The following is a 10655-nucleotide window of genomic DNA, read 5'->3' as shown; positions in this document are numbered from 1 at the left end:
ATGGAGTACTAGAACCCAGGCCTCCTGACTCCTAGAGCTGTAGCCACCCTGGCCCTTCTCCCTCCTCCTCTTCCCCCTCCTCCCTCTTTCCTTTCTTCCTCCTCTTTCTTTGGGAGAGTGGCTTTGTTTCAGAGTCAACCTGATTACCTGGGACAACCCGATTACCTTGTATCTACCCCAGTGCTTAGAACATAGTAAGTGCTTTACAAATACCATTATTATTATTATAACTGCTCCTTCTCCCTCCCTCCCCCACCTCTGGAATAAATGCTGGGGAGAGTCCCTCCTCAGGGCTCACCGGACCTCAGAGAGCCATGATTGGGTTAGTTGCAACCCCCAGCCGACCTGTATGACTTCAATATCTAGCGGGTTAATGGATTTGCTTTTCCTCCCCTCTCCCCTCTGAACCACAATCAGAAGATCGCATGTCCTGCTACAGTTGTGCTCTCCCAAGTGTTTAATTCAATGCCTAGCACTCAGCAGGTGCTCAATAAATGCCAACTTGTACTTCCCAAGTGCTTAGTACAGTGCTCTGCACACAGTAAGCACTCAATAAATACGATTGATGATGATGCCACTGATTGATTACTTTATTGATAAAAGGGCCCCCTTAGCCAGTCCCTGGGGAGAAGAGAGCCTCAGCCCTACCCCCTTGACTGGTCCAGGGTAGCCCTCACTGCCCTGCAGCCACCCCAACTAGTCGGGGGGCAAGCTTCTGACCTGGCCCAGCGGCTCTGGGGGTGGGGCAGGGGTTACGGAAGTGGGAAGCAGCAGGGCTGACCTGCCCAGGGAACCGAGACCCTCCTGAGGATTGGAGAGGGATTGGAAGGATCATTCCCAGAGTTGGGAGAGATGGACAGGTCATCTGAGTGAAAAATAATAATAATACTAGTACTTATTATGCACTTATTATGTGCCAAGTGCTGTTCTAAACACTGAAGTAGATACAGTTTAATCAGGTTGGACACAGCCTTTGACCCACATGGGGATCACAGTCTTGATCCCTATTTTCAGATGTGGCAACTGAGGCCCGGAGAAGTTAAGTAACTCGCCCAGGGGCATACGGCAGACATGTGGCGGAGCTGGGATTAGAACCCAGATCCTTCCGAATCCCAAACCTGTGCTCTATCCACTAAGCCACGCTGCTTCCCCTGCCCTGTGGCAGGCCGCAGAGGTCTATCTTGGGTCTGGGGCCAATCTGGGCTTCGGACTGTCCCGTGATAAGCCGGAGGAGTGGGAGGTGAGGATCTGAGAAGCCCGGACTCGCACCCCCCTGCTCAATCTGGGGTTCACTGCCAACGCCATATTCATCACCGCAGCATGGGAGTTGGGCAAGGCGCATGGGTGTGACCAGGAGGTGTATGTTAACTCTGTGTGTGTGTGTGCGTCTTTGTGTGTCTGCGTGGGAGAGTGGGTGGCCTAGGGGGTGTTTGGGGAGGAAAGGGTTATCGTTGGGGTTGTGCGGGGAATGATCCCCGTGGGCACAGGGCCATTTCAAGGGGAACCCGTTTCCAAACCAACAGCGTGTCAAGAAATCCCGGGAAACTGACTGGGAGCCCACCTACCCACCTATTAACAGACCTGTGCCCTCGCCTTGCACTGAAGAAGATGACGACTCTAACGTGGAATGAGCCTCATTTGAACGGTCATGCCAAGTGCAGGGACCGTGCCACGGGTGCCAATTAGGCCTGCCTGGTGGATGGTGTAGGCGGAGGAGGAAGTGGCCAACATCGTTCCGCCATCTGCGTGGCGCCCAAGGTAGTTGTGGGAGATAAAATGAGAGCCCGAGGGGCTGGGCCTCTCTTTTGCCCCTGGGCTCTCAGACTGGCACCCTTTCGCTTTTTTGTCCCCGGAGCCTACGTAGCAAAGTCTGGGTGCCAGGCTCCTGGGCCTCTTGGCCCGTGGGTCTTCCGGCAGAGAGAAGTTGCCGTGCCCCGGACAAGGGTCTTGGGGGACCTGGCTGATAAACTCAGCTCTCTCCCCACAACCAGGGCCACTTCCTGTTACCCAATTGCTCATATCGGGGGCTGGAGAGGTGGGGATTGCAAGAATTGTACGAGGGGTGGGTGTATCTGGGTGGGAGATTGGGGGAGCTGGGAAAGGAAGGTTGGGGGCTGAGGAGGGGCCGAGCGACGTTTGGGAGTGGGGATGCACTACTCTTCCAATGCCAACCCCCTCACTGTGCCTCACTCTCACCTCTCTCTGGACTTGGACATCCCCCGCCCTTCAATCAGTCGGTGGTATTTATTGAGTGCTTACTACGGGAAGAGCACTGCTCTAAGTGCTTGGGAGAGTACAATATAACAGCATTAGCAGACACATTCCCTGCCCATGATGAGCTTACAGTCTAGAAGGGGAGACAGACATTAATATGAATAAATGAGTAATTTATTAGAATTCCCGTCCAACAGACTTCCACTCTCCCCACCTTCAAAAACCTTCTAAAAATAGCACCCCCTCCAAAATGCCAACCGTGATTAATTCTTCATTTCCCTAAGCCCTCTCTTCTGCCCTGTCTATGTACTTGGATACTTAGAAGCTGCATGGCTTAGTGGAAAGAGCCCGGGGTTGGGAGTCAGAGGTCGTGGGTTCTAATCCAGACTCTGCCACTTGTCTGCTATGTGATCTTGGACAAGTCACTTAACTTCTCTGTGCCTCAGTTACTTCATCTGGAAAATGGGGATGAAGACTGTGGGACAACCTGGTTACCTTGTATCTGCCCCAGCGCTTAGTGCTTGGCACAGAGTAAGCGCTTAACAAATACCAACATTCTTATTATTGGGTTTGTTCCCCTTATGCACTTTGACAACAAATTTCTGTCCATATCTGTATTCCTCTGCTTTCCCTATCTGTATTGTATTTTGATGTCTGTCCCCGGGCCCAGACTGTGAGTTGCTTGTCTCCCAAGCTCTGTATGCAAGAATCACTCAATAACCATTATTGATCAGTGAGGGAAGATCCCAGAGGGCTTAGGGAAGCCCGGGCGCTTCAGGGTTGAGAGAAGAGGAGGCATTTCTGCCTCCCACTTCAGCTGGGGTAGTCAGCCTGAGGCAGGTCAGAGCCAGCGAACCCACCCCCATCATATCACGGCCCTGTTTATTCAGCCCCCAGCCCCAACCGGCCCCCCACCTTCCCCCCACCACCCCACCTCCTGCTCAGTCCCCACCCCATCGCAGGCTTCGGGGAAAAGGGAACAGGAGCGGTGATGACTAGCACGGGAAGTAGAGAGACGGTCCGCCATGAGCACCGTGGCTGAGCAATGCCTCACTTAGGGTATTTGACAAACTGACACTCAACCACACGGAGTGTCCAACTCAGCTTGTCAAATACACGGAGCGCGGCACTGCGGTGTGGTCGCGTGGTCTCGTGGTCCTGGGAGAGGCCGTGGGGAAGGGCTTCGGAGAGATGTGGTCCTGGAGGAAAAGAGAGTGACAGAGAGACAGAGGAGAGAGAGGTCAGGCCCTGCACATTTTTTCACACAGATGGCTGAAAGGAAACCCTGTCCCCTCCCGCGCCCTTTCTTCACCAAGGACGAAGCCAGAAGTGGGCAAGGAAGCTGCCTGGGGCTGGAGGGCTCTGCTGAACCAACAGGGTAGGGGGGACGGGAGAGTTGGCCTCTGAAACCGGACTGGGAGGTGGGGACTCCTGAGCCCTGAGGCAACTCCTCATCTTGAGCCCCACCTGGTCATTCCCCCTCACGGGGTCTCCTGACTGGAAGGGGTAATGGAAGCGCCTCTGGAGGGAGGGGAGAGGGGGCAGGGCAAAACTCCCAGAGCTGCCCTTGGTGGGCAGAAGGGTGACCTGGTCTTGGAGCTCCTGGAACTGGAGAGGTCTGGGGGGGTGGGGTAGATCGAGGGGTCCTCTGCAGCCTGGGGTGGGGCTCCCCTCTGGTTCTTGGGCGGGTCAGGTGCTCCAGTCCCAAGGCCAAGCCTGTGGGAATGAGCCCGGAACTCTAGAGACCGGGAACTCAGGCCATCGAGGGAGAAGCAGAGCAGTGGGAAGGCTCTAAGGCCTCCTCAGAGAGCTCAGGCAATCGTGACTTCTTCAAGCAAGTCATCCAGCCCCTCGAACCTGTCCCCCTAACCCTTCCGCCTCCTCCCCATGGGTCTCACACCGCCTCCAGATCTGACCTGGAGTGACCGTGGTGCGGCCGTGGTGGCTGGCTGCATCTGGGACCTTGGGCAAGTCACTTCTCTGTGCCTCAGTTCCCTCATCTGTAAAATGGGGATTAAGACTGTGTGCAACCTGATTACCTTGTATCTACCCAGGGCTCAGAACAGTGCTTTGCGCATAGTAAGCACTTAACAAACACCACAGTAATTATTATTGGGTTACCACTTCCTGCTCCTCTAAACCCCTGGGTGTACTGGGGCTTGGGTCAGGTCCCTTTCTGGCCCACCCAGCCAAGGGTCTTGCACTCTTGGCTTCTCTGGCACTGCCATAGCCGGGGCTGCTCGACATTTCCAATATTGCCACCGGTCCACAACCCCAGGAAATCTTCTGCTTCCAAAGGAGAAACCATTCCATCCAGAGGTCAGGAACCGAAGGAGGAAGATACCCTGTTCTCTTCCTCCTCCTCTAGTTCCCCAGCCCCTAGTCCAAAACCCCAGCATGCTACTCACTACATCTCCCCAACCACTTTCCATGTTCCCGCTCCTGTGTCCTCCCATCCCTGCCTCCACATCCCTCAGCCCTGCTTTCTCCATCCCCACATTCCTGCAGCCCCCTACCCTCGGCCTCCGCTTCAGGGAAGGATGGGCTTGTAGAGGGAAGCCCTAGGGTGGAGATGATAGGGACGGCCTGGGCCCTTAGAGGACCATGGGTGGCATACCAGTCAGCCTGGTTCCAGTTTTCGTTTCCTATAATTCAATCGGTCTGGTTCCTCCATGGCAGGGACAACCAGGCCCTCTGGGGCCTGAGAACGAGTCATAGCCTCATGTGGTGAGGCATAGATCCCTTGAGGACTAGGAACCTTGGAACAGGGTTCCCTGCCCAAGACCTCAAAGAGTTGCGGAGAGGGCTCCGGATGGCAGAGCTAGGGGCGGTGGAGGGAGCAGCACGGCCAAAACCCGGCTGCGCCCCGAGTCCTGGTTGCCATTTGGCAAGGAGAGCTCCTTCCCGAGTCCAGTCAGTCAGCCAGCCAATCAGATTTATTGAGCACCTACTGTGGGCAGAACACTAAGCGCTTGGGAGTGTATAACGTAACAATAACAGGCCCATTCCCTGCCCACACTGAGGAGAGCCAAGGATGCCCTTCAGTGAGCTCGGCACGGCCTGGAGGCGGGGGGCCGGTGGACATGTGGGTCCAGCCCCCGGCAAGGCCATCTGCCCTGTCCCAGGCCCAATGTCAGAACCTGGAGCTGAGAGAGCGCTAACCACCCTCTAGCGCTCTCCTACCAGTGTTTAAGATGTGGGGAGCCCAGGATGGCTGAACCCCAGGACTGGGCTGGCTGGGGGAATGTAGCATGGCCTGGCAGGTGGCTAAAAATTAGGTCTGGTTTCTGAGACCTCGCTGGGCCGGCCCAGGGCTGTGGGGCCCCGGGACATTGAGTTGACCAGCCCTGGGGGCGTTCAGTCCCTGTGTGGGATTCCTCCTTGACTCCAAGATCCTCGCAGGGGAGCAACTAGTCTCTACAGCGGAGGCGCGGACCAGGAGGCGGGGAGGGGAGCAGCAGCCGGGGCTGGGGAGGACCAGAGGCCCTGGTGGATGCCTCCCTGGACATTGGCTTCTCTCTCCGTCTGCCTCACACCGCCTGACTCTCCCAAAGCCCCACAGCATCCCATTCCAGCCTCTGGGGTGATCAGTTGGGCAGCCATGTCATAGCTGAGCAGTGTCTGCCACTGAGACCTGGCTAACTGCTCCCCCCACCACCCCTTCTAGCCCCTTCCAGCTCCCTCCTCCTACCCCAAAGTCCCCAGGGATCCATCAGGCCAGATACTGTACCTTTGGTGGGTGCCAGCCCCGGTCTGGAGCCAGGCGGGGGTGGGGGCAGGGAGGAGGAGCCCCCCGCATGACAGAGCCCCCCAGCTCCCTGGCCAACTGGCAGGGAGAGTCCCGGTCGGGGATTGGGGCGGCTGACCGGGAGGCCACGAGTTTTGAAGAGGCCTGCACTCCTGCAGGAGGAAGCAGAAATGGGGAAGATAAGGCTGAGGTTAGCCAACGGAAATCTGCATGGGAAATGACAACACTTCTGGGTTGTGAAAGCCTCCCTAACGCTGCAACAGCAGCAGGGCAAGGAGAGTGGATGGGCCAGGGGCAGGGCCAGGACGGAGGCGGGAATGAAGGCAGGAGCGCAGACAGAAGGCAGGGTCAGGGCAAGGGAATGATAATAAAAATAATCCCCGTGGTATATCTTAAGTGCTTACTACGTGCCAAGCACCGTTCTAAGTGCTGGGGTAGATACCAGTTAATCAGGTTGGACATAGCTGTCCCACGTGGGGTTCACAGTCTTAATCCCCATTTTACTGATGAGGGAACTGAGGCTCAGAGAAGCGAAGTCCAAAGTCACCCAGCAGACACGTGGAAGAGCTGGGAAGGAAGGAAGACAGGAGCAGGAGCAGGGACATTTGCAGAGGCAGGGATAGGGGCAGGGGCCCCACCCTGGCCCCACCTGTGTTCTGCCAACCCCAGGATCCCTGGGATCTGGGTTCAGCATAGTGGCTAGAGCACGGGCCCGAGAGTCAGGCAGCTGTGGGTTCCAATCCTGCCTCTGCCACTTCTCTGTTGTGTGACCTTGGGCAAGTCACTTCACTTCTCTGGGCCTCAGTTGCCTCTTCTGTAAAATGGAGATTGAAACTGTGAGCCCCGCGAGGGACAGGGACTGTGACCAACACGATTTGCTTGTATCCACCCCGGTGCTTAGTATGGTGCCTGGCTCACAGTAAGTGCTTAATAAATACCAGAATTATTATCATTATCAGCAAGGAGCCAGGCCTCTGTTGGAGCAACAACCCTTTGGAGCCACAAAGGACCCGCCTGTCAGCTGCCCCAGCAGTTGGCTTGTCAAGACTTCACCAAGAAACGCCCCTCACCACCCTGTCTCCCCCTCCACAGCATGCCAGTGGCCAGCAAGTCCAGCGGTTCACTGGCTGCAAGAAGGCAGAGAGCAACTCTTGGGAGGGGAAGCCAGTGTGGGGGGTGGCCAGTTGAGCAGGATGGAGGGCTGGCGGAAGCCGGGGTGGGGAAGGGAGATGGGAGTTCAAGACTCCAGGTAGGAAGAGGCCTCAATTTTCATCCTACACTTGAAAATCAGCCCCGCTCCTCTCACTCCCACAACACATGTCCATCTCTGTAACCTCCATGGGCAGGGAATGCATCTACCAACTCTGTTGCAGTCAGTCTGTCGTATTCATTGAGAGCGTACTGTGAGCAGAGCACTGTACTAAACACTTGGAAGAGTACCATATAACAACAGACATATTCCCTGCCCATAGCAAGCTTACAGTCTAGAAGGGGAGACGGGCATCAATATACATACATAAATTACAGATGTGGACATAAGTGCTATGGGATTGGGAGAAGGGTGAATACGGGGAGCAAGTCAGTGTGACACAGAAGGGAGTGGGAGAAGAGGACAGGAGGGAAGGCCTCTCGGAGGAGATGGGCCTTCAATAAGGCTTTGAAGATGGGGAGAGTCATTGTCGGATAGGAGGAGGGAGGGTGTGACAGGCCAGCAGCAGGATGTGGGTGAGAGATTGGTGGTGAGATCAAGAGATCAAAGTACAATGAGAAGGTTAGCATTAGAAGAGCAAAGTTTTTGGACTGGGTAGCTAGGTGAAGTAAGAAGGGGGCAAAGTGACTGACTGCTTTAAAGCCAAAGGTGAGGAATTTCTGTTTGATCCAGAGCTGGATGGGTAAAGACTGAAATGTATTGAGAAGGGGGGTAACGTGGCCTTAATAGTTTTGTAGAAAAGCGATCCTGGAAGCAGAATGAAGTATGGGCTGGAATGGGGAGAAACATGAGGCAGGGAGGTCATCGCTTAGTACAGTGCACGGCACAAAGTAAGCGCTCAATAAATACCATCGATTGATTGATTGACTGTTAAAGTTCATCCCCCAGTTACTCTCCATCCTCTCTTCTCCCCCTGAGCAGGGTAGGTGGAGAAGCAGAACAGAGGGGTCCTTTCTGCGGTGGTGGGGGTAGAGGTTAGTGGGGAGGGGGCGGCTTTGCTCTGAGTAGCACTGAGAGGCCCCTCGTCAAGGGAGCCAAGTGATGGTCCTGCTTGGGCTGGGTGGGGGAGAGGGCCCCTGAGGGCTGACTAGCTGTGTGACCTGAGACTAGCCACCAGCCCTCTCTGGGCTGCCGGGACCGGCACTGAAACGGGGATACGGCGGGGTCCAGACCGAAGCCGGTTGACCCAGATGGTAACTCCAGGCCCAGCCGAACCCAATTCAAACAGAACAGTACGTCAACAGTCTCAAACTGAGCTGAGTCACCGCCTCCACCCCCGCCACAGTCTCCCCATCCTGCCACTCGGCTTGAACAATGCTCTTCCCCAGAATGCAGTAGCCTTTGGTCAACAAGGCCACCGCTCTGCCTCCAAACAGGGTTTTGCCAAACTCAGCCCCTCTGGCCACAGCCTCTCCCCTTTTTAAAGGGCTGGCAAGATATAGATGCTACACTCTCCTCCAGAGATGTGGGTCTCTTCAGGTAAGTAGTAGTGGTAATTAGCAGTAGTAATGGTATCTACTCCAGAGCTTAGAACAGTGCTTGGCACATGTTAAACGGTTGACAAAAACCATGACTATTATTTGTTATACTAGTAGCAATTATTGGGCCTTGTCTTGGTACAGTGGACTGTACAAAGCACTTGGAAGGGACAAAACCAAGAAGTGACACACATAACCTGCCCACAAGGAGTTTCCACTCTAATGGCCCGAAAAAGAGGTGAGCTAATCTGCTGGCTAGTTATTTGGGGGTTGAGTGGGAGTCTTTCTGGGGAAGTTCCAAGCCATCTCTTCTCCTGCCCAGTGCCGTTATTGGGTGGCCAGAGACAAGATAGGCAGCATCTCTTCCTCACAGAAAATGTCTCTGGTAGGAGAGTGAGTCCCCTCTCAGGGTCACACCTGGAGAGTTTCCAGTACTCTACCCGTCTTGGCTACGGGAGGAAGAGTCAAGCAGAGGCCTACCCATTCTATTGCTAGCTTGGGCAGTGGCTAGAAAGTGGAAGGCCGTCTGCTACAAGTCAAAAATCCCCTGCGCTGGGCAGCAGCAGCATGGGAGAGACTCGAGGACGGAGACTCAAATTTACTGCGCGGAAGGAGGCATGGTAAACCACTTCTGTATTTTTACCAAGAAAACTCTATTGATACACTAGCAAAATAATTGCAGAGGGAGGTGCGGTACTGTGGGAGAGATGTGTCCATGGAGTCGCTCTGGGTCAGTGACGACTCAACAGTATAAGACAAGACAAGGAGAGTGAGAAGGCCAGAGTCCTACCTTCCATGGCTCCAAGGAGAGAGCGAGAGTCCCAGAAGAGATGTTCCCTATTCGGCCTGGTTCTTCCCGACAGGCAGAGGATCCATCTGGGAAGCAGACCCTGTCAGTCCCCTCCAGCACTGGCAGCTGGGAGGAGTTGAATCAGGCCACCCAGGGGAATCTCAGGGTCTCCAGAGAAGCAACATCGTCTATTAGACAGAGCACGGGCCCAGGAGTCAGAAGCACCAGGGTTCTAATCCTGGCTCTGCCGCTGGTCTGCTGTGTGACCTTGGCAAGTCACTTCAATTCTCTGTGCCTCAGTTACCTTATCTGTAAAGTAGGGATAAGAGTGAGAACCCTGTGTGGGACAGGGACTGTGTCTGACCTGATTAACTTGTATCTACCCCAGAGCTTAGAACAGAGCTTGTTAATTATAATAGTAATAATAATCCCAGAGATTAGAACAGAGCTTGTTAATAATAATAATAATAATAATAATAATGGCATTTATTCAGCACTTACTATGTGCAAAGCACTGTTCTAAGCGCTGGGGAGGTTACAAGGTGATCAGGTTGTCCCATGTGTGGCTCACAGTCTTAATCCCCATTTTACAGATGAGGTAACTGAGGTTCAGAGAAGTTAAGAGACTTCCCCAAGGTCACACAGCAGACAAGTGGCGGAGCCGGGATTTGAACCCATGACCTCTAACTCCAAAGCCCGTGCTCTTTCCACTGAGCCACACTGGTACATAGTAAGCACTTAAAAAGATGCCATAATAATAATAATAATAATGGCATTATTAAGTGCTTACTATGTGCAAAGCACTGTTCTAAGTGCTGGGGAGGTTACAAGGTGATAAGGTTGTCCCAGAGGGGGCTCACAGTCTTAATCCCCATTTTACAGATGAGGTAACTGAGGCACAGAGAAGTTAAGTGACTTGCCCAAAGTCACACAGCTGACAATTGCCAGAGATGGGATTTGAACCCATGACCTCAGACTCCAAAGCCCGTGCTCTTTCCACTGAGCCACGCTGCTTCAATAATAATCATTATTATTAATTATTATTGTCTAGCCTTAGCTGCACACCCGGAGTGGGGGATGAAGGGGATGCTGGGGAGAAGGAACCACCAGCCTGGGGCCAAGGAGGGAGGTGGAGGGCCCAGGCTATTTACTTCCAAGGATCGTGGCAGTGCCAATGACCCAGAAAAGATGGGGAGAGTGGTACCTCCTCCCCCA

At 54.3% G+C, this 10655-nt stretch overlaps 1 non-coding gene across 1 annotated transcript; it reads left to right on the top strand.

The window, feature by feature from the left end:
- The first annotated feature begins 9049 nt into the window (after window positions 1-9049).
- LOC119930192 lies at window positions 9050-9187 on the top strand. The gene has a single exon (XR_005451680.1). It is a non-coding gene; the product is annotated as a small nucleolar RNA SNORA7 (small nucleolar RNA).
- The last annotated feature ends 1468 nt before the right edge of the window (window positions 9188-10655 follow it).

This window comes from Tachyglossus aculeatus, chromosome 6 (assembly GCF_015852505.1).
Source record: "Tachyglossus aculeatus isolate mTacAcu1 chromosome 6, mTacAcu1.pri, whole genome shotgun sequence".
NCBI classification, from domain to species: Eukaryota; Metazoa; Chordata; class Mammalia; order Monotremata; family Tachyglossidae; genus Tachyglossus; species Tachyglossus aculeatus.
Note: the sequence above shows the minus strand (reverse complement) of the source record. Positions and strands in the feature narration are given on the sequence as shown.